At 41.2% G+C, this 24,902-nt stretch overlaps 1 long non-coding RNA gene across 1 annotated transcript; it reads right to left on the bottom strand.

Moving 5' to 3' along the window:
- Window positions 1-9,638: 9,638 nt before the first annotated feature.
- Window positions 9,639-11,118, bottom strand: LOC146370160 (uncharacterized). Its single transcript, XR_014797191.1, has 2 exons — window positions 10,986-11,118; window positions 9,639-10,322 (listed from the first exon to the last, which is right to left on the bottom strand). It is a non-coding gene; the product is annotated as an uncharacterized LOC146370160 (long non-coding RNA).
- Window positions 11,119-24,902: the final 13,784 nt, after the last annotated feature.

A 24,902-nucleotide genomic window follows, 5' to 3' on the forward strand; every position in this document is an offset into this window, starting at 1 on the left:
AGTTGAACTAATCCTGATCCTGCAATATGACTACAGACCACATGGACCAGATGATGCATCTCATATAAAAAGCATTTCACCCTTCGTGTTGAATCCTCCCATTTTCAGCAGTGCATGAATTGTCCTTGTATTGTATTTATATCAAGCACCTCCAGAAATGTTCAAATAATGGTGATTACTAAATTAATAAATGTGCAGTAAAAGCTGTAAGGTGGACTGTAACTGGAAATGAATGCATAACATTTGGATGTGAATAATAACTCCAGCCATACGCTGTAAAAAGACTTTGCTTTCAGCGTGTAATCTGGCTTATTACACTGGGGTGTTATAAAGACGAGGAGAGCATTCACCCAATGATCTCGCATATGCAAGGCTTCGGCTGATGAAAAGCTCCAACTCATTGAGCGACGCTGCTGGGCCTCTCACTCAGCCCTCGAAGTGCATCAAAACAAGAGAAAAACAGGAATTTGAAAGAAAGAAAGCCCTAAACTAAGAGATGCCTGGCACTCCCCTCCCTTCACCTTGCCTATTGATTTTTTGTCTCTTTTCCACTTAGCAAGCGTCACCATTCTCCTGCATAAACATCAGAAAAACCCAGAGGGCTCATCTCTCGGACAGAATCAATAACAGCAGGAGTCGTATTCACATTATAAACAACAAGTCCTGCATACTCATGCTACAGCCTGCACCACCAAAAGCTGCTTATTGCTCCACGTGCTGCAAGTAAGAGAGAGAGAGACTGAAACTGTAAGGTAACAAAACAAGGACGAGTGAGCTGCTGGAAACAGCTGAAAACTTCCATCTAACATTTTAACAGCAGCTGCTTTCAGTTTGAACCGCTGACACTAACTTACAGAAGAAAAAATTCACAAGGGAGCACGACTGCATGTTCAGCTCAAGATTAGATAATACAGCACTGATATGAAGATATGAACGTGATCAATATGAAAATAAGAGTAAATAATAAGAGCGTTCATCTTAGTGCTGGAGGCTGTGGATGACATGTAGGTTTGGAGTCACAGCAAAGACATAAGATGATGTGTCTCCTCAGCAGGTGAGTTTGCTCGGCTGCTTTGCCATCCAAAGATCTCTGGTGCGTTCAGTAGCTCCCAAATATTCCCATGTTTTTCTACAGGCTGTTTACAAAAGAATGGATTTTTTTGTTGTTGTTGGTCAACAAACTGTCGGATTTACACACACTAAAGACATCTCGAAGTGGAGGAATGTTCTGCATCCTCACAAAACCCGACTAATGACCGGATTAAGACGGAGGAAATGAGGCTGTATTGTAATCCCCTTGGTGAGAGCAGCAGTTTCAATAAGCCTGGCAAATAAATCTGTGGGAGGGTCCACTCTTTCCTTCGTAGCTTTTCTGACTATGTAACACTCCTGCTCCCGGTCCTTGATTATAGCAGCGTGTGGCACAAAGGGCCACATGCGGATCGTGTGCTGCACATTTTAATGCCTTAATCCTGACACTGTGACACCTGTATTGGCTTTAAAACACTTCTAAAAACTTTTAAGCTTTTCAGAGAACAGAAGAAAAGTGACAAAAGGTAAAGTGAACTTATAGCACTTCATTCATAAAGTGGAGAAAATTACGTTGGTAACATATAAAAAAAACCTGATGGAAACTCTATTAACTTTGTATCCTTCTGCTCTAATCATGATACAAAAATGGAAACATTAATAATTGCAGAGGAATGCTGTGTAACAGCTGGGTGGAGCTCCGAGCAGTGACGACAGGTGGACGATGAAAGAAAGAGAACAGAGATGCACCAAAATCATCATCCATCCGTCATCCATCCAGTCTCTCCCACTTATACTTGTCAGGGGTGGAGCCTATCCCAGCTACCAGAGGCAGGGTGAGAGGCAGGGTACAGCCTGGATCACCAGTGTAATGCAGCACTGAGCTGTTATATTTAACCTAAAGCAGAAAACGTTCTGAACCCTGAGCTCAGTATTTAATTTCCCTTCAGTTGATAAGTGAGCCTGTTAGTCTTACTTAAGCCATATAAGGACAACATGTCCTGAGTGTAAGTGAGACCTGCTGAAATGCACAGTTCTCTTTTTTTAACGTGCAAAAATAAATCTTTGGAACAAAAAAGCATCACTGTTTGGCTTTTATTCATTTAATTTTACATTGAAAATGCTGTTTTTCACTGGCTGACATCCAGGAAAAACACTGATTCAAATGACTGTTCAATACAAAGCTGCTACTAAGTGTCCCGTCACTACTTCTGTTTCTGTAACATGCTGTCACTTTATTCATATAAGAAAAATTAAACTGAACTGAATTGACTGCAGCAAAATGTCAGAAATGAAAGATAATGTGATCACATCTTTTCTCTTTTCCTGTTTTATAATAATTACATTATTACTTTGTGAGGCGTCTTAATACGCACTGTGTGCCTCCATCTTAATGGCAAAAATGGTAATATATATGTGTTACTTACAAAGGACCTTAGCTGGAGCCATTAGCCATAGCAATGCCTTTGAAAAGGGCTTATTTCTCTCTATAGACCTCCTTTTAGATGTGCAGAATTAGAGGAGGAGGAGGTGGGTTATGTAGCAGAACAATTGTTCCCCACCTCTGCAATATAGTCTGAGAGGGAAATGAAAGAGGGGGACTGGAAAGGAGGTATTTGTTCTGATACAGGCAGATATGCATGGTGGGAGGAAGCGTGCATTGAGTGGACACATCTAACCTATTGGTCACAGACTGACCGCTTCCATGGACCGTTGTGTGTGATGAATATATATAACAAACAAAGTGTACTCCTCTCTGCAAATGTATTCATGCAAGCAGGAAACAAACGATAATTTTAAGATTCCAGAAGCAGCTCAGTGCTCGCTGCCTTTATCTCCGTCTGCCTGTCTGCGGCCTCATCACGATTCTTCTAAGGTGGCCTGAAGGAGGAGAGCATTTCAAGCATGTGAGTGATAATGACCAGCAGCCTGCCTCTCTGTGCAATAACTGGCAAGTCCTAGCTCTGTGCGGCTGGAGCAATAATCACCCTATTGGGTTAAGTCCACTTCATGTCAGTCGCACAAGGCCTTGCCAACTTACAGGAGGCAAAATCCTGCTGTCGTAGCAGATGTTGAGGAAATGATATGCTAGTTTCTTTTCTTCATGGGGACTGTGATATTTGAGCCTCACAGCATGGCAGAGAGCGCCAGAGCCTCTGACCTGTTCTGCTGTGCGAGGAATACGAGGTGACTGTGAGAGGAAGTTCACCTCAGCTTTGTGAACTGGCTGCACAAATGCCAGATAATTGTGATTCCTGCTCTTGGCTCCTCAGATTTATATCACTCAGTGCACGTCTCTGTCTCTGGAGTTGTGGGCTTAAGTGAACAGGGGAAACTCTGTATTCTGCCTCTGATCTTTGTGGATCTGTCAATGTCAATATAACCATTTTTATCTGAAAGTGCGGCGAGTTTAGAATTCTCTTTTGTTCCAGGTTGTTCATTTTGTAGCCTCCTGGATGTAGCTGTCATTGCTACAAGCTTAAACGTGGTTTTCCTTTAATAAACTGGCTGCGGAAAGAACCGAAGAAATCAAAAACACCTGAAGAAGACAGCGAGAACCTTTTCGTCTACCACAGACATGTTTAGCATTATCTCACAGTCACATCTGCTTTTCATCTGATAGCCAGTGGAGAAAAGCTGATGCAGTATCATGCATTATACCAGACCACCACTGGTTTGGATAATCTTGGCTGCTGCCAAGACTGTCTTTGATTATGACTTCACACAGCTGCGAGTGATTTTGGCTGTGGTTGTGCTTTATCTTTGTTTCATTATGGCTCTAAAATATCTGTTTGCTATGGAAGTGACACTCACTCACTGACTTTGCATCATTGAAGTTATGCATGCAGGTAACACACCTGGTAGACGAGTCTCACAGGTTCAAACTGTAAGCTTCTGCAGCTGGACATATCCAGTCCACCACAGACCGAGCCATAGCAGCAGGAGATGTCCAAACAATGACTGGATATCCAGTCACCGCTTCACCAGTCACTGCAGGCAGAGCAGCTGCAGCTGTGCTCACACTCTGCAGTTGGATAATGTCAGAGATCAGCCTTTTAAAATGCATAACGAGGACTAAATGCATCACGTAAAGTGTCACATCATCTCTCACTCTGCTAGACGCCGCAGTTTCACTTTACTTGCAGTGTGTTAGAACAGCAATGAACCAGCAGGACTGCAAAGCATACAGCAAGAAACACAAATGTTTGTGGTGACGTGAACCACAGAACTGTTTTTGCTCTGTCAAAGGTTTAGTGTAAAAGTGTAACACACACAAATATGACCAAATGCATGATCACATATTAGTGTCAGGGAGCTGGGTCTGTGAGGCAGCATTTTGAGCTTATTTGGTATTTTTTGACTCCTTATGTTGGAGTAATGTTACGTTCTTTTGTTATTGAGTTGAGTTTTAGTCTGGTTCAGGGTTTCCCAACCACTGTGCCGTGGCAGAAATGATCAGGTGTGCTGTGGAAGATTATCTGGTTTCACCTGATTGGTACTGGTTGGACAGATTGGACAGAACAATTACATTCTCTTGCACTAGGGGCAGTACAACTTCTTGCTCCAATTAAATATATTGCTAACTGCCAGTAAAACAGAAGAAGATGAAGAAGAAATTATATAGTCATGCTGTGCGTGAGACAATTCAGCACGAAAGAGCAATAGATAAATATATATATTTTTAAAAGTAGTCAATCTGCCCTGGGATCTGGAGAAAACTCTGACCCAGATGAAGCCCCGAGCATGAGTAGTGGTCAGAAGAAAGCAAAAATGGTATACTGGGGAAACACCGAGCCAATTCCACTACACATGTCACGGAAGGGGGGCCACGCCCCCTCCCGCCATGACAGTAGGCCAAAGAAAGCACACGTAAGCGTCAGCTATGGTTCGTACGTGCTGTGTTGTCGGTTGCAACGTTAGATCATACAATAGGGAAGGCAAGAAGCTGGAAAATGGGCTCACTTTTCATCGTTTCCCCTCCTGGAGGCAACGGGAGGGACCTCATGTATCCGATATTACTAAACGAAGACGTCAGGCTTGGATTGCAGCGGTCAGACGAGCGGATATCGAGTTCTCTGCCATCCCCAATTTTTTGTTGGTTTGCTCGCAGCATTTTCTTTCCGGTGAGTTCTAAATAAATTTATATCTCTCTTAATAGGCTTTTAGTGTTGTTTTTTAATGCGCTGAAGTGATAGATAATTAGATAAAACATCCTAATGTGTGATGCTGCAGAGCCACGTCAGTACGAGCCAATACGAGAAGTGCGGAAGTGAGAGGCTTGTGAAATGGGACGGTCTAGCCTTCGTTGCGCTGCTCAGGTTGCCTAGCAACCATGATACTAACCGCGAGAAACGTTTCATACAGCTTTGTGTGACAGAAATGAAGGAGAAAAATGTTTTGTGATGACATCACTTTGATTAGTTGAGTATCTGAGGCTGAGACCAGGGGACTGTAAAACATAATTGTTGGGCTTCATTTCTGTACTGAACAGTTATTTCAAGATTAGTTAGTAAATAACAATTAGCTAATGTTGTTCATGAGACTAAAGTCATCTCACTTTGGTAATGTAAATATAATATGGCCAATATTATATATATATATATATATATATATATATATATATATATATATATATTAGGGGTGCAACAATACTCGTATCGATATTGAACCATTCGATACTGTGCTTTCGGTTCGTACGCATATGTATCGAACAATACAAAATTTTTAATTTATTTTATCAACTTTTCTTCTGACGATGCTGTCTGTGTTGAGAGCTCAGTGGATCTTCGCTTGACTACTCCGCCTAGGCTGATCCACTGACAGCTAGCAAGACAGAAGCTAAGCTCGTTGCAACATGGCAAACTGAACCTCCCCCACCCTCATTCAGATCTGGCCTTTGGAACTATTTTGGTCTTCATGTGACGTATGACCCTGAAGGTAAGCGCGTCATGAACAAAAGTAAAACAGTATGTCGGATGTGCCACGCAATGCTCAGTTACATGGGTGGGAACTAGTGCGTTAGCGCAGTTTGCTCGTTAACGTGTTGAGTCCAGCCCATTGACTGTAGAAAACATGGACGACGCGACCCCGCCTCCTACCATTGTGCAAAAATGAAGCCAAAATACCCCGCTTGTGGAGGCTACCATCTTGCAAATTTGGAGCCAGAGTCTGCGCAGTAGTGACTTGAGGTGGAGCGACTGTAACGCTCCCGCCCACACACCTGCTGGACGTGACCGCAAACACGCCCCCCTACACTTTTTACGTAGCCCAGCGGCTCGAGTTTTTTGCTGGTTTACCGTGACTGACGACTCGTTTAATTAAGGTAAATACAACCATGTCACTGTTATAAAAAAAGACACACAGCTTATCATCTTATAGTTCTAAAATCACTCTGTTGTTAATTCGTTTGCTACATTAGCCGTTAGCATACGCACTGTGTTGGAGGCTTGTTGCTAGCTAGTTAGCGATGCTACACACCTGCTACTCTTAATAGTCTTCAACACTTGTGTTTTTTTTTATCCATTTTAGACAGCGATGAGATCAGCTGCACACTCTACAGATGCCCAGAGTTACTGTTAATATCAAAAATATAATGCTGTCCTTTGAGATTTTAACATAAGACTGTGAGTGTAATGGATCTAAAACTGTTTAAATCTTCAGAGCCCTCTACAGCCTGGTAACATGGAGACTTTAAAAACATCAGCAGAACGTTTCAGTAGTGTAGTCTAATTTGTTCTTTTCATTTAATAATAGAGTCCATATTATATCAACAGCTACATTCACCCTGGAGAGAAACTAGTGAGGGAGACCATCAGGACCAACCTGGGTTTCTGGGTCCAGAGGTTTGGAGAAACTTCTTCCCTTTCTTTCATCACAGCTGTCCTGTGCCAGACGTTCTGTTGACCCACTGAGAGAGGCATCATTTAAGAAACACCAGGAAGACTGAAGCTCATCGCATTGATCAAGCAGGACTCATGATCTTCACCAGCAGCTCCCTCACAGGGAAATCTTCAGCACTCCTCTGTAGGCCCGCCCCAGGAGATGGATAAACCCAGCATTTCATGAACACTGTGATGGAGACCTTTGGTTTGTGTAATGTTATAAATACTCGGATACTCCCCAGAGGCTCCGGACTTTTACATAAAGATATGATATTCAGTCCTGTAGAAAGTTATATATTTAAAAATATATGATCCTCTCTGGTTACTCTGGTATGAATAACTCTGAATCACTTTATGGTAAATAACACACTATGTGTAAAAAAAAAAAAAAAAAAAAAAACTGTGAAAAAATTCCAGATGACAAGTTTGTAGTTAAACATACAAGTGACGACCTTTGACCTTCATCAGGTTTTATTTAATTGTGTTAGAGAAAATCTCATATGCTCTTCATGCAGCTGAGTACATCAAGTGTTTAAAACAGAAGCTGTGCAGGTCTGAGATACAAACTGAGGTCCTGTTAATGCTGATATATAGTGACACAGTTACATGAGTGATTAATCCTTTTGTTTTTTTGTCTTTAACTTTATCAATAAAACTGCTGCAGCTTTCACTACAGCACGTGTGGTACTTTAACCTTTGCACTGTTTTCATCAGTTAATGTTGCAGTTAACATGTGAACATGTTGGATGATCTGTCTGCTGTCACTGGGTGGTGTTGAGGTCTGAATCTGAGGGCAGCTCCTGTAATCACAAAGAGAACAGAACCATCAAACTCAGATATAAATTTTATCCCTCAATATTGAAATAAAGCTGATTCTTCTGTCCTCACACACTCAGGATCTGAAGTTCTTCTCTTACATTTTTTCAGTATTACAGTACACTACAGTACTTTAATCCATAGTTCCTGATTAATGAGGAGTTACTGAAGTACAAGCTTTTAAAAAAAAATGTTACTGTCTTTACAGATGTGGCAAGAGACTGAAAACATGCTGTTGTTTGCACATATTTAATATTCAGCTCTGCACAGGAGCTGAAGCAGGGCGTAGCCTGTTGCTTTTACAGTATAATACTTGTAATAAAAGTACAGTAGCAGTAATTAGTGACTGAGCAGCCCGGGGCGTTTCTCTTGATTTCTTTATTAAATTCATTCACCTGCACGGATTAGCTAAACGAACCCTGACACCCGAGTGCTCATTTTAGCTAGCTAGGTCTCAGGACCGAGCTAAGGACGGTAGTTACGGATTAGCTTACAAACACGTTTAACTTACCGAAAAAATGCAGCGGGGCCTCGGGTCCTTCTGTCGGGTAGTCCAGTTTACTGAAGAACACCTCAGGCTGTCAGGTTAAAACACTCGGTCGTGTTTTCGTAACGTAAACGCTGGCCCTCCTCTCAGAGCCTACGCTCTATCTGCTATTCCCGAACAGAGATACGCAAGTTTCTCCGTGACTGCAGCTGTCAGTCAAAGCTGTTATGATGACGTTTCACCCCAATTTAACATCACCGCGGTAGGAATTAGAATCAAACTTATGGGAAAGGAGACCTCTTGGACATCAATCAGCATGATGATAACTATTGATAACAAAAGAAAGAATCTTTGGAAAAAAATTATCTTTATTTCAGTCTGACCCCAGTCCCATCCGCTAACATGGAGGAGGCGGGGTTTATGACCTATACTGCAGCCAGACACCAGGGGGCGATAGAGACGTTTTGGCTTCATTTTTGGGGAGCTGTCGCGTTGTCCATGTTTTCTACAGTCAATGGTCCAGCCCCACGCACGGGGCGAGCCGCGGTAGCTCGTTAACGGAGATTTGCCGTGTTGTGGCGTTAACGTCATTTCAGATTAACGCTGACAGCACTAGTGGGAACACAACGATTATGACTGCACATTTACTCCGACATCATCCTCGTGCAAAGACAAGTGGAAGCAGACAAAAACAACAAGCACGCATGCTACAAACTTTACCCGAGTCATTTAGACAGCCGTTAGCACAGGATTCTCCTTATGGGGACCTGATATGTTTAATATGCTGCTGAGAATATAGCCCAGAAGAAGCGTATAGTATAGCTTTTATTTTGGAAAGAGACATTTCTCTGTAATAAACTCTCTTTTCCAAAGATGAGTGATTTCTCCATCAGTTAGATTTATTTATTTTTATTACTTTGTTGTTTCAGCAACATTACATTTAAAAACTGTACTTTTGAGTTAAAATATATATTTATAATTTTAATAAATGACAAATTAAAAAGGCATGAACATTTTTTTGTATCGAAAAAATATCGAACCGTGACACCAAAGTATCGAACCGAACCGTGAATTTTGTGTATCGTTGCACCCCTAATATATATATATATATATATATATATGTATATATATATATATGTATATATATATATATATTACAGGATATATTACAGCAGTGAGCTTGAACTCTGGGTCAAAGATTCAAGTCGCAGTTATTTATATTTCCTGTCACCTTAAATCTTCACTCAAAGACAAGTATCTTTGACAGTGTATATACAGATGTATTATAAGAGACAAATATTGTTCTTTTAATATGCTGGCATTACTAAATTTGGCTCAATGCTTACATATATTTATAAAAAGAAAATGTACAAGCTGTGATAACTGTTTCTGATAGAATGAAGAGTAGACTGATATATTGAATATTCCTTTATTGGGGGAGAAAATCAGACCATGTCATAACTGCTTTAAGTCATACAGAATAGATATCAGAGCCTTAAACAGGCTGACTTCTGCTAAATGGGTCAAACTGGGCAGAAAGTCTACAAACACATAACATCCTTATAGAATATGATGTAACACTATAGATCAACTTAGCTCAGAATATATAAAGCATATAAACAATTACAGCAATATGATGCAACAAACACAGCAGCTACTGATCCAAAATACTCAAAGCTTCATAGAACTGAAACAAACATTTATTTTTAGCTCCATTCTGCTGCTGATACATACTTTAGGTTTCTGAACATTAAACTTGTTGCTGCCTTTCATAGTGTGTAACTTGAAGGCCCTGAGTACTTTCTCCCACACTGAAAACACTGGGATGATAACATTATTTGAACATTACCTAATAAGACTGATTCAGGACAGACAGTGATGTTAAACTTTCCTAGCAGTCCTTCACAAACAGGGAACAGTCTGTCTATTCTCTCCATCTGTCAGCTGCTGGCTCTTCCTCCTCCTCTTCCTCACACACTGCTGAGTTTGTCCTGGTGGATCATCAGGGCTGCAAAGCCTCACAGATGATGTGCAGCAGTGGGTCCCTCAGTCTGTCCTCACTCTGGACACTTGCAGTCGTCACACATGGAAATCAAATGTGTGATAAGCTGCAGGATTCAAACACAAGTGTAACTTATAAACACATGTTCATACTTTTATTCCACAATCAGAGAGAAAGAAACAGAGAGAGAGTGCAGGACAGACAGACAGGTGACAGTCTTGGGTGTACACACTGCTACACAACAGCACAGAGAAGCAGGATTTAGTGTTTGTGTTATTACGAAACAAAAAGAGTTCCCAGATGGTCCAGTGGACACATGTGTGACTGCTGTGATTAAAGCATCTTTCTTTCAGCTTAACGAGTGAACCGTCAGCTCGTTCAAACACACGTTAAAGTCCGTTTGGCTCGACACCACCGAACAGAGGCAGCAATATAACAGAGCTAACATTAACAGTGCAGTGGATCCTGCTTGTGCCGTGATATTCAGGACTGCAAACCGAGCAGCATCACTGACTTTCAGCTTGTTGTGTTTGTGGATATATGACTGACTTTAATTATCCATAAAATCATCACATTCTCTGTAAGATTAAAGTCAACTATTGAACGGCGTATATTTTAAAGTAAAGGCTTTAAAACCAAGTTAACGCTGAAAGTACAAACATCACTAATGTCACATAACTTTCCCGACATGTGGCCAACAGTAATGTTTTAATGTTCTTCATTATTAAACATTCGCACATAAATAAGTGACATAATATTCAGTACTTACTTTTGACAGTTCACTCTTCGGCCGCTCCCTTCTGCCGTATTTTGCAGCAAAATTATCCACACCCACCGCCGCGCTATGAATTGTGGGATATATGGGACCACGAAGCGTGCACCGGACCACGCTTGATATTTGGGGAAATCGACGGCGCATTTGAAGTACACTTCGATTGAGACAGCCGTCGTCGCGTGGCGGTGACGGAATCGCACTCAAAATGCGCACTTCAAGCGTGCAGTCTCTGAATTGAGACACAGCCTATGTCTCCTCGTTTATGAGTCTTTTCCTGTTTGTCATGTAGGTTCCACTTGTGTCTCTCTCCCTCTCTTTGTCTCCCAGTTTTTGTCTCTCCGTGTTTCCTGTTTTATTTTGAAAGTCTTGTTTCTATGTTAATTGTGTTTAGTTTTGCTTCCCCTGTGGCTTCATGTTCATTTGTGTCAGCTGTGTTTCCAGGTGTTTCCACTTCCCTCATGACCCTCCTGTGTATTTCAGTCCTCTGTCCCTCTCTGCTCAGTGTCAGTTTGTGTGTTTGCGTCACATCAAGTCTCAGGGTTCTTCACTGTTCAGGTTCATATTCACATGATAGTAGGGCTGCACAATTTTGCATAAAATGAGAATCACGATTTTTTTTGCTTAGAATTGAGATCACGATTCTCTCACGATTCTCTTTTCCAGTATAAATATTTATTGCACTTATTAACTGCACATCAACTTCGTAACAGTTGAGACTGAACATAAAAACAATAAATAAACATAAAAACAACAAATGTCTCACACTTTGTCGTTGCCGCAAAATGTTGTACTGCTTGAAACTCCGTCTCCACCGTTGCTCGACACTGCGTGTATAGAGCAGGTAGTGCAACAATAAAAAAATAGTTGCGGGACGGCACTGCGTAGCGTTTGTCTAGGGTGTTGATCATTTTCCTAAATCCCTCGTTTTGCACAGTGTTGATGGAGCCATATCTTTGGTCAGGTGATAAGTGATAGCCTCCGTAATTTCTTTGTGCCTGCGGGAGTTCGACGTGTACAGGGAAGCGCTGTATAAGGTTCCCGTTATTGATGTTTGGGTGGTTGACCGGGACGGATTTTCTCCTGTCACTTTCTCGTCATCCCTGACGTGCTCTCCGTTGTTCTTTCCCTGCTAATTTTAGCATCACACGGCACAGCTTCTGTATCACGTGGTATAAGGCTCCGCCCTTGTCATTTGTTGAGCAGGAAGAGTGAGCGCTTGTTTTCATGCAGATTACGTCCCGGATCAAAATGCGGTACAATCGTCGTCGTCTTTTTTTTTTTTTTTTAAATCGTTGTCATTTGGAAATGAGATCGCACATAAGTATGAATCGAGATCGCGATTTTCTAACGATTAATCGTGCAGCCCTACATGATAGTCTTTATGGTTAGTTTTAGGTGGTCCCAGTTTAGGTTTTAGTCTAGTTCGGCCTCCGCTTGCGTAGCCTTTGTTTTTGTTTTTTGCGTAAAGCCTCAATAAGCGGCTCGCTGTTTGTTACGCTTTCGTTTTCACACCTGTGTCTGCTTTTGGGTCCACACCTCAAACACACCTGCCCACCCAGCTGTGACAAATCCTTCAGTGATGGTATGTAAAAGTACGCTGGGATCAACATAAAGTATATTAATAGATATTGTAAGTTAGAGCATGTTAGAGATTCGTGACAGTATTTTGGATATACGCAAAAAGAAACACTCACATTGGTTTTATAATGAGTTCTTGAGTCATTAGACATAGACTGTTTTAATGACTTATGACAATAACATATTGCAAACTTATCAAAATGACCATTAGTCCCGTCAGTGGGACAGACCAAAACAGAGCAGAGTTAAAAACACACTGACAAACTGTCATATGTATCTAATTAAAACATGCCACTGACCTTTCATTCGTTCAGACTCTCAGATACTGAGCTTCACCTAAACTACGCCCTCGCTTCGTTGAAATGCTGATATGTTTGTTTTGACTTTTGCACAACTGAGAACTAGATTAGTCTTTACAAAACTAACCTAGTCAAAGAGCATCACTCCACATGGTCAGCGTGTGCACTCATCATCAGACTAACAGGTTAAATGTAACCGACCACACCCATGTTCATTCATCTGACTTATTCCTTTATTTAAAACAAACATACTCAAATATAAAAAGTGTAAATATTTGATTTTGTGGTGTTAACAGGCTGAGTGTTAACCAGAGATGGGCAGTAATCAAGTGCGACGTTCGTGACAACAGCTGTGTGCAGATCAACAATGGATCATATATCGAGTGCAGGAGAGAGTATGAGCGTGCAGCGTTTAAAGCGTGGAAGTACTGACCTTACTTTGAGTTTGATTCCATAAAAAGTGACAAAAACATTAGTGTCCGTTGTGCGTGGGAAGAAAACTTCTTTTTACAGTGAAAAAACCCCTAAACAAGCTCCGAGTAGCTACGACGTAATGGGAAACTCACTGAGAAACTCGCGGATTCTTCCACTGACCGCTGCGGCACACCTGCACCAGGGTAAACCTCCGCCTGCCCCACTCCTGCTTTACAGGTGAAAATAGAGCAACAGGACCGCTAGTCTGTGACTTTATTTATTTTCTGCTGTGTTTTACTTGGATCTATTTGAAAGACTGAGTGTAAACACAAAAAATATTTTATTTTATGTTCTGGAATGTGCAGAAAATAGGTTTAAATGTTAAACTAATTTCTTCAAGTCAGAGAATGTTGCATATAATTTAATTTTTGCTTGATGCATAAAGTTAAAAGATTAAAACTGATAAAACAAGTTTTAAAAAAAGAGACTTTTCCATTTGATTACATTTTGTATGATGGATTATGCAGAAAAAGTAGAATTGGGCTGACAGATCTGTCGCTTTATCACCTATTCAGGTTGTAAATCGTGTTTTTAAAAAGTAACTAAGTAACTAATTACTTTTGAAAATAAGTAATCAGTAAAGTAACGGGATTACTTTTTTGGGGAAGTAATCAGTAATTAGTTTCTGATTACTTTTTTCAAGTAACTTGACCAACACTGGTGTTAACTGATCATCAGCAAATGTGACCTCATCTATAACAGCACAGGTACTGGCAGGTGGCTGGTCTGAACTATTCAGGTGATTCTTAGTAAAATGTCACAGTTTTTCCAGGAGTGGGTGTCGAGCAAACTCATCTCAAGGTCAGACTGTAACGATCAGAGAAAAGCTCCATAAAGGTGCCATTAGAAAACACTGAACAGGTGCTTGTTTGGAAAGGATGCACGGAAAGCCTCTACCAGTACCACCACTGGTAATAACAAAACAGTAACCTCAAACCATGTCCTGGACCGGATGCTGTAGATGACCACTGCACGGCAACACATCAGGTAAACTCAGGTCTCACTAAAAGCTGCAGAAAAACAGTGATTGATATGATTAACATGTTTCTTCAGTTATTCTGATGGCACAAACAGGTTTATGGCCGAAGAGACATTTTAGCCAGAAAACTAACATCTGTTGAAGGTCAAATGAGCATCTTCCCAGGAAGATGACTTTCTATTAGACTTTAACCTTTAATTACATTTAAATTTAACCTATAACTCTCTCGTTAATCATACTAAGAGCCGATTTACAGCTTCCACATCCATCCCTGTTAAAAACTAACTCAATAATGACATCTACCCACTGCACAGGGAAAAGTAGGCTTACTGCAATTAATTTAGCAACTGTGACAACTAGGCCATATGGTAGCAAAGAGCCATCTGCATGAATTAAGTTTCATCATATAACACATAACTTTTGTTAATTCCTAAAGAGCAGAAGACGAAAACATGAATGAACTTGTGTTTTTTGAGTTTTGAGATTTTTAAAAAAGTATATTTCACAGTCAAATCTGTGATATTGCAACAGATTCAATTTCATTTAGCTTTATTTCTACAGCACCAAATCACAACAACAGTCGCCTCAAGGCACTTTTATATTAACAGATTTAATCACTACCAGCATAAATACACTTGTTTGTACACAGAGTTCAATTTTTCACAGGAACGGTTGCTTTGTGGTGCTTTCTGTTGAAAGGTAAACCTCTACAATAACACAAAGAAAACAAAACCCAACAATCGAATGACTGATGATTGAAAACAGGTCAACTTTGCATGTTCCCAAATCCTTCCCCCCTGATTCACTGTGAGAAAGCTGCATCAGTACAAAATAAAAAGCAGATCAGATGATTCATTCTGGGCTGAACCAGGTCGAAAAGGGAAACTGTGACTCTCTCTTTAAACTGACTGAAGGACTGATGGTAACACAAGCAGAGGTGTTATAAACGAACCCATTAACATGAGCACTTCTTCATAATTCTGAAATGCGAGCTAATAATCAAGACTCTTGTATTTTGAAACAGCAGAGACGTTTTAATTTATAACCCTTTACAGCACTTGTAGATAAAACCGTACCTTTATGTTCTGCAGATAACAGACTGATTCAAACAGCTGTGGAAGATGTAATTACGGTTCCTTCACTTCTCTCGTGTAATAATGTTTCAAATGAGTCGTCCGCTAAAGGCTTTTAGCACCTTTGTGCTGTAAAAATGGTCCCTGCTTCTTGGCTTTCTATTGAAAACGCTGTGACCGGTTAATGCACATCATCAGTCCTTCTACTTTATCACTGCGTGCGTTCATTTGTCAACAGAAAATTGCTCTGTCCATTTTCTGCACCGCGCTCATGCTGTTGAACAGTGCAGCACAACCACCGGCTTAAGATTAAAACAGCCTCATCTGCACAGCATCAAAAGAAGAGCGGGCTGGTCAGACAGGAAACAGAAAAGCCGTCAGATCCTGAATGGACACGTTTTAGAAACGAGCTTTGCTGCAGTGGGTAAAAATAAACGTTGCAACATCGCAGCTAAACTCTTTAGCATCTTACAACAAATTTACATTTCTGTTGCTGTGCTCCTGGGAGCAAAGTCATTCTTAACAAAAGAGCTCAAAGACAAAAGATTTTCAGCAAGTACCAGAATAGAAACCAACAAACAACAAGTTTCTGGGACAAAATGACTCAGCAACAGCCAAACTGTGATATAGCGCCCATGGTGAGAACAAAACAGATGTAACAGTAACCGCCATAACTGTGAATACATTCAATGAAACTCTGGAGGTCACGTACAGAGCTAAACACAGTCGTATCGGTGCATCAGCGCTTCCTTTCCTCACACTTACTAAATATAATAAGCACATTTTATCAGTGGAGATGGTCTCTGGGAGTTTTCTGCCTTTTAGCAGCTGCTGTATGCACAAAGAGCACGCAGCACCCTCAGCTGAACATAACAGATTATGAGGCATGTTTGGCTGAAGAAAGCCTTTGGTTCAGGGTTATTTTCTTGAGGATGAGTATTGTACAAGTCGCAGAGTGAAAGATTCATCAGGAGAATAGTGTAGTAAAATTCTTCAACGCTGGATCACTTGGCTAATGAGTCTTCTGGGATTTCCAGCTGCCTTCGCTAAACCATACCATGTTTTTCTAAAACCATTAAGACTACAGCAGAACGTGGCCGTCAAAGTGTTTAAAAGCCAGACAGGTGGTCCACTGAGAGGGAGAGTATTAAATCCATACTCGGCACTAGAAAAAACACAGTTGTATGAAAGTGGTCCAACTTTGCTGACATCTACTGGAGTGGTGCCCACAAGGTCAATCATTTCTCTGTGCTCCAGCTCTTTGTGTCGTGACTCCTTTTACACAGTCCAATTTGCATTTGTTCACAATCAAACACACTTACTGTCTTTGATCATCCTCTCACATGAAGCAGAGAAACTGGAAGGATCTACGATGTACAAAGAACATGCCTTTCATTGATTATCTGCAGCACTGAAACAAAAAGTAGTTTCCAGTGTTAAAAGCTTAATGCAAGATTCGTGTTCATAAAAACATATAGGCTGTGTTTCAACTCGGGGGCCACATCCTTCGGAGGCTGCATTTGTAGGCTGATTACGTCACAGTGATGCAACGAAGGCTGTCCAGATAAGTAGACTCCAGCCAAAGCGTCCTCCTTTCCCCCAGATTTGAAGGATGGGTCGGGTGTATCCTTCGTGGTCCACCATATCCCAGATTTCATAGCGCGGCTCAGCCAGTTCCAGTTTTCAACAATGGCAGCAGCTACATAGTTTTAATATTACTCTTTCTGAGTGACCAAATACATTTTTAAGTTATTTTCAGGCGAGCATGTAGCTGTGCAAACTTAAAATATCTGCTCGAGTTATCAAGACATTACGTATTTGCAAAAGTGCTTCGATGTTTTCGGAGGCGTCTGTTACCCACCAGCTGATAGCCAGCCGGGAGCTCGAGGTTCACTAGTGTTTGTCGGCTGGAGTCTATGAAGTTGGACAGCCTTCGTTGCGTCGCTGTGACGTAATCAGGCTACAAATGCGGCCTCCGAAGGATGCGGCCGCTTCACCGGGACACAGCTACAGCCTGTGTTTGGCTAAACAATCGCTCACACTGGACGTCGTTTCCACTGCTGTCTCCAGGCAGGTCGCTGAATTTGTAATGAGACTCATCTTTCTTTCATGATCGGTGCGGCTGACGCAACATTTCCAACTAACCAACGGACAGAAAGAGATCCAGTAAACAGTGCAGTCAAGGATTACCTGAGACTGTTGAACCGTGTTGTGTTTCAGAGTATTTATCACTGTAATGCAAATATCCCACTAAAGGAAAACTTTGAAATGCAGACTGCAGTGTGATAGAAACACTTAGGAAACCTGCTCTGTGCTGAAGGCGCACAGCGCTGAGGAAAGCATAAGCTCTTGTTTTATTGTGATTTGATTTTGCTGTGAGAGAGAAGGAGGAGCACGTGGGGAAAAGACCAAAACCGAGGCTGAAATAAAAACGAACTCTGCTGTATTCTGTCCTTTGCTGTGGCAGGAAGCCTATTATAAATGTAGCTGTCTATTATCAGTTTTATGTACCGCTGTCGCTCTTTTCACATTCTGTGTACAATGGAAATGAATTTTTTGGCCTTCACAGTAAAGGAAAATCGATAGAGCTGCTGCTTTTAAAGGAAACTGCAGATTTTCAAAATGTGGTAACCATTATTGAGACATGGTAAAGGGCTTTCTTTTTTAAACTGGGTCCTTTTGGCTGCACTTTTGGAACTGCCTATTATTAAGAAAACATGTAAGTGGTGGACTATAAAAAAGACAACTTCTTCTCACATGCAGGATTTATATTTGAGTTTTATCTTCCAACCTACAGGTTAGTCTGACTTCAGTAGATCCTTCAGGTTCTGAAAGAGCTGCCGTAAGGTGCAGGCAGGCGTGCTCTGCTGGTGCTGTGGGATGGATGGAGCTGAAGGTTACTGCAGATGCCTTTGAGGTCCACACCAAGAAAAAAGCAATGGAAACATTTTTTGGTTGCATTTCTTATTGACTTGGTAATAACCACAATCAAGATTTTGTTTTCAATAGAAACGGTTGAGATGTCACTTAATGGTAAACGTATGAAATGTCATGCAAATACAAGTACAGTAGATAATACAGTTGAAAAAAAAATCAGATAAAGGCCAAATTATAATTAAATTAATAACAAAAACTATCCAGGACATTTGATGCAGTTTATTTCTAGTAGCCAGTGAACAGCCGAGCCGAGGTTCAGGGTGAAACCAAGCCTAACCTTTCACCTGTGATATTCACAACACACGTTATGTTTGCTTAACCCAAACCTAGCAGAGCAGTTTTGGTCCCTAAACGTAACGACGAACAAAGAAAAATGAAATGTCAAAAACAGAAGTTTGTTCGGCCAAACAGTGCTGAGGTTATTACGGAGATGTTTGATGATTCAGTTGATCCACCAGTTTAATAAACACTTCATATATACATATGCATAACTATGAAATGAAACGTATGTTATGTGTCCCAGTTAATAAGATGGGAAATCTTGGGCAAATATCAGAAATGACTCTTGATTCTGATTACAGGTAAAAACTACTTGCTCATTCTGACGTTGGTGCATCATTACAAAGTAAAAGCAGCAGCTGGTATTGAAACAACCATCCTTGGTCATTATGTAGATTTCTTTCAGTTGCTGATATCAATGCTCAGAATCATGTGTTAATGAGAGAATTTCAATTTGATTGGCTGACTCATTAAACAGCACTTCAATCTAAAAGCTTTGATTCAGTTCATTAGAAGTTTCAGTTGTGGGTAAAGAATTATTTCTGCTACGATTCACGTTCAACTCATGTCCTGTTTTTAGTTAGAGGAACTTTCTGGCCTCTTGCACAACAAACAGCATCACACTGAGTTTGTCTCTATTTTCCATATTCTAGACTTTTTGTTAGCAAAAGGCAGAAAGAGGCTCAACACAGATTTACTTTGTGACGCTCAGTTTAATGATTCCAGGAGCAAATAAATGACTTTGATGTGGTTACTGTTTCCAATGACAGTGATCACAACTAACTGATCTGATTTAGAGGATTGAAGCTAACTTGTTGTTTCCTTTGTTTCTAAATGACTGTGAAACATCAACTTGTCATCCTGCACACAGAGTTTCAGTCTGGAGAAAAAACTATTTTCCAGTGTTTCTGCTGTGAAATGTCCCGGGGCACAAACTCTTTCTGAAGTATTTCACGAATGGAGGTCACGTTCAAGGATCATTCCTGGTTTAAAAACCTTCTTTGGACAGAAAGGATTTTTTAATACTGCTTAAAACTATTAAATCATTTCACAGTTAGGATATCTTTAAAAATTACACTGAAACTTTAAAGCAGCACATTTTAATCTGTGTGGTTATGTTATGGTAGGTTTACTTATGAGTGATAATGTCACGGGTTGAGATTAAGGACTGGACGTCCACAGTCCAGTAAGTCCATTAGAGGACTATGGACTGCTCCCGGTTCTCCGCTGTTACGGCTCGGTGCGTCTGGGCATATTTTTGAGTTTACTGTCCCATCAGAGAGAGGATTCACAGCAAACACGACTAACGTTAAAACTGTTTGCAAAGATACAAAGTTACGAATTCAAACATTCAGTGTTTGTTGCATTAAAATAATGAAATTATTATTTTCAGAAGCTTTTTTTGCTGCTCGTCTCCTTCCAGCCTGAAAACGAGCTCAGAGCTGGTCAGAAATAACACAGTAACTGTGCTTCAGGGTTGTGTCTCGTGAACTTTCTGTGGAACAATTACTGCAATATTATTTACAATGATTGTGTTGCTATAGTGACACTCAGCACCATCTAGAGACTTACATCTATAACTAACTACACATTTCAGGCTTGTTTTGGCCTTCAAGTGAATCGTCATCCCTTTTTTTCTGTCCTCACTTTATTATTAACATGCCTTCAAAGTTGATGCAGATTCCTGTGACATGTTGTCCCAGGATGGAAACGTTTCTGAAAACAGTTTTAGCATTTTAGACCCAGCAACACGCTCAGACAAAAACTGGTTCACCCGAAAGACAAAACGCCAAAACACAGACTTAACAATGTGGTGTATGCTGTACAGTGCAGCGAGGAATGCCCAGACCTCTACATTGGAGAGACCAAACAGCCACTTCACAAGCGCATGGCACAACACAGAAGAGCCACCTCCACAGGACAAGACTCAGCAGTCCATCTGCATCTTAAGGATAAAGGACACTCTTTCGAGGATGCCAATGTTCACATTTTGGACAGAGAGGACAGATGGTTTGAAAGAGGAGTGAAAGAAGCCATCTATGTCCACTGTGAGCGACCATCTTTGAACAGAGGCGGGGGTTTACGACACCAACTCTCTGCCATCTATAATCCAGTTTTGAGATCCCTTCCCAGACGCCTTAACGCCCACTCACATCCTGGGCCATCTGACCTCAGGAATTCGCATGATAAGGTGGGGCCAGGTTTCACAATGAACACACCCGGAACTCTGGCTGATTGGGACCCACACCCAGTTTCACACCTTGGCTCAGGCGATTAGAGGATCATCAGGGGGTCCTTTTGTCCCTCTGTGGGGGGAAACTCCCACTAGGTTTATATCTGGGACTCTCCACCATTTGACCTTAGAACTGAAGAAGCTTCTCGGATGAGAGGTGAAACATCTTCAAGTAACTTAAAGAAGTCCAGACGCTTTTCTTTGCAAGCTCCTTTGACTACGATGACCTGGATGACTGAGAACCTTCACAGACAGTTTTAGATGCATGTGAGAAACTGTGTGTTTGTCACTTCAGTGTAAACCTCTGAATATTTCCAACAACCAAACTCAGTTAATTTTTTAAGTGATTGGCTTTCTGATGATTTAAATTTTATTAGTAAATCTCAACAAACGAACGGCAATAACGAACTGATTACAGTGTTTGATTAAAGAAACTGATTTTTGTGTTTGTGCTGATGTCGCCGAGAAATAATCACGTGAAGTGGCGATTCATCTAATGTTACGAGTGGAAAACAACCAATTTATTTATGCTGACGTTCATATTTAAGTAAGCACATTTAAAGTCGTGTGGTTAATTTTTAAACACAAATCGTCACCATAATCATGAAATATCATGCTAGCTGTAACGTGCAGTATGTAGATCAGCGGTCCCCAACCTTTTTTGCGCCACGGACCGGTTTATGCCCGACAATATTTTCACGGACCGGCCTTTAAGGTGTCGCGGATAAATACAACAAAATAAAACTAGTACCGGTACCAAAAAAAAAGAAGATTTATTCATAACACACGTGAAAAGACCCAGGAAAACCGAGTTAACGCTAAAAACGATAACAAAATAACGCTGAAAACCGATAAAAACCTTGAAAACCACACGTTTCACACCTGAGCCTCAACTCTCGCGGCCCGGTACCAAACGACTCACGGACGGGTCCGAGGCCCGGTGGTTGGGGACCGCTGATGTAGATGGTCCGTGTGCTGTTTGCTGTGTAGAACTTCATTTTTCAGTTTACTGAGTAAAGTTAAACTCTGTAATCCATCTTCATAAATGTACGTATGCAACTCCTCTGATTTACAATAAATAAATAAATCTTTCACATCTACAAAACTTCCCTCAGAGTCGATGTGCACATTTCAAGGTTTGGAGCAACGTTTGTTGTTTGACTCCTTCATTCATTGGTTTGCGTTGCTAACAGCCTGTGAAAGCTGCTGTGGGTCTCCAGCATTGTAAAGTCGGAGAAAATGACCTCTGCTGATATGAGCAGAGGTTACTACAAATTTACATTAGAAAGCTTATCTTAGAAACTGAGGGCGTCGAGTTCAAAAGAAGTGGGTGTTTGTTGCTGCAGCTTCATTAAAGTGCAGCCCGTCAGCAGAGCCTCTGCAAACCTTACAAAAAAGCACTGTACTAGGAAACGCTGCTGTTGGGAACATTATGGAAAATCCTGACTTATATTAGGGGTTAAAGGTCAGGATGTTCTGACATCTGCCTGTTTGATTGGTTTCCTGACTGATTCGGGCTAAAGTGCCGTTTTATCACAACCAGAACACGTTGTAACCCGAAATAAATCGATGATGGTTAGGAAGGTTTTCTGTTTACTTTTGCTGTTATTGTGAATATTACACCAAGAAGGAAGGAGAGCGTTGTCCTTTCTATATTTAGTTGAGCGCTGCTGAATTTTTCAAACTGAAGAAAAACTGGGATTGATTCGATTTCACAAACGATTTTATAAAATGTGAGCAGAAGTAACAGTGTTCCAGATTTTGTGTCAGCTTGCGTGAGGCCGGTGGAATCACTGTAATGAAGATAGAATGCAGATTAACATCACGCTGCACATATCGAATGGGAGCAGACAACTGTAATCTCATTACCATATCAGCTTCGGGGTGTAGTACCTGTGGAGACAGAAATTAAAATGAGATTGCTGTTGGAATCGTGCATCAACATCACAGCGGGACTTTTTGGCGCTGACACTTTGCATATTCCTCCACAGGTGACCAAACAAGACATGCCTCATGTCGTGTTTGAAAGGAGAACTTGAGCAAAAAGCGTTGGGCTGGTGACATTTTAAAATCTGCACTCTGACACACTCGATGCCTACTTGGCACTGTCACAGTCCCCGAACAAGCACAGGCTCACAGCTCGTACCGTCAGCGTCGCAGGCAGGATCGAGCACGTGTAATGTTAAGTTAAGATATGACGTGTTAACAGAGAGACAGCGTTGTCGAAACAAATCATCATTATATTATCAGAAGCATCCTTACAGTAGCCTCTCCCAGACGGGCTGGAAGCCTTTTCCATGTCATGCCTTTATGCAATCACTCAAGCTGCTGCTGCTTGTTGCCAGGAGTGTTGTGTGCAGATCCTGAGGATCAGTATCCTGCTCTCCTGATAACTGTGCGCTACAAGATGTACGCACTATGCACTAGTCAAAATCTGAGCGTGTGAAAAACGCAGAGTTTTTCCTGCTGGTGAGTACGTCTGCTCAGACATTTATTTTGATGAACTGCATGGACGGTGATAAATGTATTTGTCCCTTTTATGTGATGGCAGCTTTGACTCTTTGTGCTGTGATGACCAGGTGGCAAATTCAGAGGCTTTGAGCCAAGAACTGCATTTCCTCCAAGGGACACTCCAGCTTGACCCGGCTTCCAGGAGGAAATTAACACATTTGCAGGCTGTTACAAAAACGGTTTGGGGGGGGGGGGTATTCATGCTGATTTCATTGAGGCTCAACATTATTGACTTGGTGTGCAGATTAGAGGCAGCTGTAACCAGGATCTGTCTGGCAGGCTTCACCTCCACTAGTTCAAGTTACACAATTAATATTAATGTAATAATCATAACTTTATGGTGGGAAAGAAGAACTCGTTTTTTAACAGGAAGAAATCTCCAGCAGAACCAGGCTCAGGAAGGGGCGGAGCCATCTCAACACCCGTGTTGGGGGTTGAAAAGAAGAAAGATAAAAGAAGAGGGCACAGAGAGACAGGACTGAGTGAGAGAGGAGGAAAATTGAATGACAAGCTGCAGCGGTGTTTAAACGTGTGGAGTGAAAAGAGGTGAGAGGAGAAGAAGTGATCAGGTGGTTCAGGGTCACCTGATCACAGGAAACCCACAGGAGAGGGTGTGACAGCCGAAGCTCCGCCTCCAGTTCTTCTCCTGAAAGCTTTAGGAACCACAGGTCGACCTGCAGCCTGAGAGTGAAACGCTCTGTCAGGATAACAAGGTTAAAGGAGATCTTTGTAATATGATGGGACCATGTGAGACCCTGTAAGTGAGGAGAAGGATTTTAAATCAACTTCTGGATTTAACGGAAACTAATATGGGAGAAATGATTCCTTTTCCTAGTCCCTGTCAGTCCTCTCGTGGCACTATTTTGGATCAACTGAAGGCTTTTTAGGGAACTTATAGAACCTGATAATAATGAATTACAGTCGTCCAGCCTGGAAGTAATAAATGCATGAACCAGCTTTTCAGCATCACTCTGAAATAGGATATTTCTAATTTTAGAGATGTTGCAGCGATGAAAGAAAGCAGTCCTACATATTAATAAGCACATTAAAGAACATATCCTGATCAGAAATGACTATAACAGTGTATCTGCACACCACGGTAATGTCACGTCTGGTTGGACACCATGTTCCTACGATTTAGAGGGCCAAACATGATCCAAGCTTTATCTGAAGCAGGAAGTAGAGAATCACAGAAATCCAGGCCTTTATATCTTTAAGACATAATTGTAGTTTAACTAATAGATTATTAGGTAGCATCTGCATAGCATTTCAAATGCATTCAGTGGGTTCTTACAGTATTGCCTAAGGGAAGCGTGTACAGTGTAGAAGTTCCTAGCACAGAACCCTGTGGAACCCCTTAGTGTGTGAAGAGCACTTCCTCTTTACATGAACAAACTGTCTGTTAGATTCAAACCATTGGATCATTTATTTCCTTTAATACCAATAAAGTATTCTAATCACTGTAGTAAAATACCGTGATCAATGTTACTGAATGATGCAGTAAAGTCCAACAGGACGAGCACAGAGACGAGTCCACTGACAGAGGAC

This window comes from Perissodus microlepis, chromosome 16 (genome assembly GCF_051167445.1).
Source record: "Perissodus microlepis isolate ML-2025 ecotype Zambia chromosome 16, ASM5116744v1, whole genome shotgun sequence".
NCBI lineage: Eukaryota > Metazoa > Chordata > Actinopteri > Cichliformes > Cichlidae > Perissodus > Perissodus microlepis.